The 7,000-nt window shown below is 45.6% G+C and overlaps 1 long non-coding RNA gene across 1 annotated transcript; it reads left to right on the top strand.

Annotated features, from left to right (window-relative positions):
• Positions 1-2,618: 2,618 nt before the first annotated feature.
• Positions 2,619-4,912, top strand: LOC140340501 (uncharacterized). Its single transcript, XR_011922665.1, has 3 exons — positions 2,619-2,678; positions 3,933-4,025; positions 4,731-4,912. It is a non-coding gene; the product is annotated as an uncharacterized lncRNA (long non-coding RNA).
• The last annotated feature ends 2,088 nt before the right edge of the window (positions 4,913-7,000 follow it).

The raw sequence follows: 7,000 nt of genomic DNA on the forward strand, positions 1-7,000 counted from the left end.
GAAAACCAACAAAAACATTATTAATACCTGTCCCAACCCTAACCAAATGGAAAAGGAGGCCACAAGATAGTCATTATATTCCTAGAGTGAGTGGGACAAAGCCTAAAACCCCTCTGAGAATTTTAATTACGCTGTGTCTCTTTTTTGAAAACTTCCATCTGTCACGGTGTCACTAGAACAAATAAGTGAATGTTTTCAGCACAGACATGGTAAAGACTTTGCAATCAATCTTTTATTATTATTAAACAGGATTTATATAGCGCCAAAATGTTACACAGCGCTGACCCTAACCCTTCCTTACTCTATCCTGGACCTAAAATAGATAATTGGGCCTTTACATACACTTTAAGCAAGGAGGCAATGCTAAATCCTTCAGCATCGTCAGTCTCTGTAGCTGCCATAGCCAGACAGGTTAGGTGATTATGTAAAAAGCTGAGGGGGTCATCACTGGTGACAAACCTCCTCGGTACTGCAGGTCAATGGCCCATTATCACCTGCAGGCCTGAAAGCACCTCACCGTCCACATGGCCCAGTCCTTGCCATGCTGCTGTGACCAACCAACCCTATATTCCTCATGATCTCCTTGCAGACACGGGGGGGAATTAGTATGGGGGTATTGTTATCATATGGAGTATTGCAGATACCCCTGTGGGAAGAGGGGGGTTGGGGGTAATTAGTATGTGGTGTTATATGTAGCTCAGGGAGTATATCTAACATACGGAGTATTGTAGGTACCCCTGGGGAGGGAGGAGGGCTGGGAGGAATTAGTATGGGGGTATTATGTATAGCTCAGGGAGTATTGTTAGCATATGGAGCATTGTAGGTGCCCCAGTGGGGGAATTAGTATGGGGTAATAGATGTAGCTCATGGAGTATTGTTAGCATATGATTATTATTAGTACACAGTATTTATATAGCACCGACATATTACACAGCGCTGTACAAAGTCCATAGTCATAGCACTAGCTGTCCCTCAAAGGAGCTCACAATCTAATAATTATTAATCCGAGGACAATTTTAAGGGGGAAGCCAATTAACCTAACGGCATGTTTTCAGAATGTGGGAGGAATCCCACACAAACATGGGGAGAACCTGCAAACTCCATGCAGATTATGTTCTGACCAAGATTTGAACCTGGGACCCAGCTCTGCAAAGCCAGAGTGCTAACCACTGAGCCCCCCATGCTGCCTGACCAATGGAGTACTGTGGGGGGGAATTGGTTGAAGCTATGGGAGAAATGTTAGCATATGGAGTATTGTTGGTACTCCTGGGGCGAATTAATATGGGGGTATAATGTATAGCTCAGGGAGTATTGTAGGTGTGTGGATTTCTAGCATATGGAGTACTGTAGGTACCTCAGTGGGGGATGGTTAGTATGGGGGTAAAATGGGGGTATTGTATGAGGCTTGGGGGGTATTGTTGGAGTGTGGAGTATTGTGGGGGGGGTGGGATGTATGAAGCATGGGGGGTTATTGCTAGCATGACAATATTGTAGGTAGCTGAAGGGAGGGGGTGTTGTAGTTTTCTCAGGGAGGGGGCAATGTTTACATGGGGGTATTATATGTAATGGAGGGGTTATCATTAGAAAGGAATTATTATATGTTGATATTGGGGTATAATTAGCATACAGAGCATTGTAGGTAGGGGCATGGTTAGTATGGGGGTATTGTCAGCCCCTCTGGGGGGTATTCTTAATGTATGGGGTGGGGGGGATGTATGGAGCTCAGGAAGTATTGCTGTATGGGATATTGTATGTTAATTGGGGGTACCACAACCCCCCCCAGGTATTACAAACTTCTGCCCAGTGATCCCCAGTATCCAGGGCATCATGTGACCTGAACCTGCAGTGCCATATGGCGGCTCATACCCTGAGATTGGAATGTGGCAGCGGCAATGGATTCTATATACATGGCCATGGACTACGTCGGTGCTATATACATACATAGTAATAATAGCATGACAAAGAATGACATGTGAGCTCAGACATGAATCCGCACAGCCATTTTTATGGATTTACACCTCATGGAACCCCCAGCTTTGTATATAACAGCTGCCACGTTCTATAAGATCCGCCATCATGGCAGGCTTGGCAGAAGAGCTTACAATCCATTCCTATCAGCCTCATAGGTAACTCCTCCCCCTCCATTGTCCTCTATCAGGGCCTCCACACACCTCAGCACCCCAGTCAGCAGCGGTTACCCATAGCAACCAACCAGATGGTACCTTACCACAGAACAAGGAGCTCTGAATGGTTGCCACAGACAACAGCTCCAGCTAATAAAACCCAGTCAGCGTGTGCCAGGATTTGGGCAGCCATTGCCCAGGCTTTACCCGTCCACCCCCCTGGCTCTCACACAACACCCCCCGAACCCCCATTACTTTCTCCAGTAGCCCGTTCCTGCCGCCTCTCGCCGCCATCTTGTCTCATCCCCGCTGTCTCCTGACCTGGCGCCCTCTGATTGGTGACTATGGAGCCCTAACCACGCCTACTCTTTCACTCGCCGCGCGCGCAGCCAGGAGACTTGCTCACTGCCGAGAACGCGAAAAAGAGGGCGGGCCTAAGACGTAGTAAGGAAATGGGCGGGGTGATGTCTGAGGGCGGGGTTATGGGAGGAGGTAAATCGTTAGGCGAGAGCGTTTGTGGTTGCTAGGAGACGATGGATTCTGGATGATGGCGCAGTGAGCGGGGCAATGGGGGGGTTCGGGCAGCAGAATGCCCCGGGGCATATCATCCTTATAACTATAATAAGCGATCTTAGCCTTTGTGTAAATGGGGGGTGGGATAGCTTTTACTATGGTGGGTGTCATATAGAGGGGGTTAACGGCACTGTCAGGGGTCCCAACGGTCATTTTATACTTTTCATTCTGTCTACAATCACTTATAGCTTCTGATAACTATGTAGTACAGGATACAAACTGACTGGAAAGTTTAGTTAGACCCCCCTCCAAAAGTAAAAGTTGGTAAACGCAAACATTCACTCCTCTGGGGCAAGCATTATGCTGCATTGAGGGCTCTTCGTGGGCGGGCAATGTGATCCCTCCATGAGCTCTTATTGGGGGGCTGCACAGACCAATGGGGATTCTGCAGGCGGGGTGGGGGGGGGGGTTGTGTACTCTAGTGTATGCCCTGTGGGGGAATTATAATACAGTGAGAGCTTTTTGTGGGATGGAAGGGGGGCGACAGAAGGGGTATAGTGCACCAATGTGTGATCTGCAGAGATGGATAACTCTGAGTTAAGGGCCCCTACAATGCACAGACGGCCCTAAAGACATGAGGCTCCCAGGCTGACATTGTGTAGGACCGATCCAAGTTCTTTCAGCTTCTAATCAACTGATATATTAATCAAATGGAGAGAGAATCCTGCTATTCCTGGATTCTCTGCACCACAGAAGGGATTCCGCAGAATGGGGCCCTAGGAAAACGACATCATTGGCCCCTCCACCCCCTAAAGTGCCGTAGATAAAAGTTGGCACAGAGGAGCTGCACTATTTGCATTGTCGGCACTTTTCCCATTGTGCCATTCTTCTGGTTTACAGCAGAACCATATTAGTTGGGGTAGCTCGGGCCCCTGGACATCCACCAGGCCTGGTGTGTGGGTTGCCACACACTGGCAGTTATTTTAACTCTAATAGACATCCAATCTGCTAAATAATATGAATATCCAGCCAATGATTGCAGCTGAATTTCCCCTCCTCCTCAGACGTGTTGGGAAAAGCCAATCAGAGGTAGATAAGATGCAGCACATCTGACCAATCACTGACTTTATAGGAAGGGCAGAACGTTGTACAGTGACCTGAGGATCTGACCGATCATTCCTAAAGCTGATCGGATTGGTCGGTTGGGTGCACATTGGCAGCAGATCTGCTCATGTGTAGCCAGAACGAAATACATCAGATGGAAAGTAACAATCTCTAAATGTTTCACTTTTATAGATATGGCTGCTGAACGGAATAAGATGAACCCCAGAGCTGTACACACAAGCAACTGTTTTCCAGCTAGAAGCCTCTTCCGAACAAACCATGGAGGTAAATGGCTGTCATGGACATATATGACCTCTTACATGCTATAGGGATACAACATGTTTGTCTTTGCGGAGTATAAACTTACACTTCAGATTCATTGTGATTATCACTGCTCTGTACAGAGATCAGAGCTGGAGGGGGGGGCTTAGAAGCTCCACCCATTACAAGCTGCCTGTAGAAATCTACAGGAGGGGGTGGAGCCAAGACCAGGCAGCCTGCACTAAGAGAGAGAGCAGCAGTGACCGGTCCTTATTACAGGAAGCTGTACAGAGGTAAACTTTCAGTTTGAATTACACAGATCTGGAAAAAAGTAAAAGAACCCAGACAGTATTTAGGCAATATTTACCAGAATTCAGATTTAAAAAGACCCTGTCAACATGTTAAATGAATCATTTAAAAGCACAGAAATCACAGAAAGAAAGCACAGAAATGCTAAGTATTTACTTGCAAGGTATTTCCATTTTCATACACAACACAGCCCATGCACAGTATAGCCCCCTCCTCCTATAGAGTGCTGTGCTGGGCCAGCTGCTCAGTCCTCCCCTTCCCTGCATTTAACACTGGAAGAGTGAGCCATGGGCATCACTATAAAATGTAATAATAATAGGCAGAGCATTACTGGTAACCTGAATGTGATTGGTTGTTATGGGAAACACGCACAAAGGACTTCATACATAACAATGAGCAACACTTTTTCTGTATCCTCAGGGGCCGGCCATTGGCTGGTTTCATGGAAGATCCCACTGGAGAATAACTTTCCGATGGTCGTCTGTTCTGCCTCCTCGGAACAAAACAGAGGGCTGAACTTGCAAAGCTTTCCGCGGCAGAGCAGAAGCTGCCCCTCGGACAGGACGCGGTGTAAACCCGAACGTGTACTGGACGCAGCCTTCCTGGTATGAAATGGGGACCGGTGACCCCTTCACATTGGTGCTATGGGGAGAACAGATTCGAGGTTGCACCAAACTAGCTTTGTATATCAATTGGTGTTATGACTTTATGACATCAGAGCCACACCCCTTCCATTATAGCCAATAAACAGCTGGGGAATGGCGAATGACATCATCAATATTGGAAATAACACGGGGCGATAAAGGATCTGTATACAATATAAAACAAAAATGTCATGTATGAACTCACCAGTCCTGGAGGTGGTTGCATTAGTTTCCTTTTCTCAGACTAAGCCCATTTTAAACAAGTACAGGGAATATTTGCTGAATTTGTGTTTTTTTTTTTTTGTTTCCCCCCATGGTGCCCCCAATTTAGGTGAAAATACCCGTTCAGGGGCTCTGCAATTCACTTAATATTTTGGCAGGTGTTGTTTCCTGACCATATATTAAGTTTGATCTACAGAAAATGTTTTTGTTTCTGATGTGTTCTCACAACCACCCCCTTTCCTGGGAATTTTGGTGACAATATTCCCGGGCTTTGCAACTGACTTCAGCAATGTATATTCATCAAATAGCCAAGACGTGCAGACGTTTTTTATTGCCTGCTCATCATTACCATCAGCTCAAATGTAAAGGCAGACGTGCAGACAATGTAAAGTCTAACATATGACAACCTTAGATACAGCACCCTGGGAAGATGAGAGTTGTCACCCTGGGACAGGAAGTGTCTCTGTGATTTTAAAGGGTAAAAACAGAAAACGAATGCAGCTGCCACATCTAAGGACTGGTCAGCTGCAATGTATGACATTGATATTGAGTTGTGATACCAATTCGTTTTTCTAGGTTATCTGTAAATCCCCATCCTGGGCTGTGTGTACTTTGTATATAAATTGTCCTAGATTGTAAGCTCTTTGGGGCAGGATCCGCAATGTCTGTATCTGTCTGTCATTTGCATCTCCTATTTATTGTACAGCCCTGCGTAATATGTTGGCGCTAAATAAATACTGTTTTGTAATAATAATAATAACATATTTATAGCTAAATTTGGCCTGAGAAAAATATGACTAGAGAAAGTGTCCCCATTGGAAGATTTTCTCTCTGTTCCTGTTCTGGTGACAGTGGCAAAAGTTCAAATTCCCATTGGTCACAAGAAATAAATTAAAGATGGTGAATTTCTCCAGTGGGGACACCTAACACTAAATTCTGACGGGGAATCTACTTCACCCCACTCTTTAGGCCATGTCCTGTCTACTGACAGCTATTGCTGTCCTCCTGAAAATGCTAAGTGCCTGGTTGGCCATCCTAATCTTTGATGCTTTAGGTCACCATCCCAGAACTATTATTATTATTACACAGTATTTATATAGCGCCAACATATTACGCAGCGCTGTACAAACTCCATAGTCATGTCACTAACTGTCCCTCAGAGGAGCTCACAATCTAATGTCTACCATAGTCATATGTCATTGTTAAAGTCTAAGGTCATATTCAGGGGGAAGCCAATTAACCTAAATGCATGTTTTTGGAATGTGGGAGGAAACCCAAGCAAACACAGGTAGAACCTGCAAACTCCATGCAGATAGTGTCCTGGCTGAGATTGGACCCTGGACCCAGCACTGCAAAGATTCAGACAAATCACACAAATCGGTAGTGAATAAACAATAATAACTGCTTACTAGAGTCTGCATTTTATTCTAATGTCACATTTATATATGAGTACTAACAAACCTCCATGCATAGATGACATTCTGTGTCTTTATCTCAGGTACTGGATCTCTCATACAACTGTCTGTATCCAGATGACATCACACAGCTGGGGGTACTCCCAAGACTAAGGGTGCTCCACCTAACTGGAAATGAGCTGACTCAGCTGCCCCTTGACGTGACAGCTCCACCTCCGTGAGTATTTCTCCTTAGCTGCATACACATGGTAAATTTGTTGTTATTGGAAATGATCTTTCATGAGAGTGACAGAGGAATGAACAAGAGCTGTGCACACTGCACCCAGTTTGTTCTATGGGGGCAAGCAAATAGCACCCCGTTGTGCTCTCTTCCCTTGACTTGTATAGCGGTCGTTCCCAATCATTGATC

This window comes from Pyxicephalus adspersus, chromosome 1, assembly GCF_032062135.1.
Source record: "Pyxicephalus adspersus chromosome 1, UCB_Pads_2.0, whole genome shotgun sequence".
Taxonomy (NCBI): domain Eukaryota; kingdom Metazoa; phylum Chordata; class Amphibia; order Anura; family Pyxicephalidae; genus Pyxicephalus; species Pyxicephalus adspersus.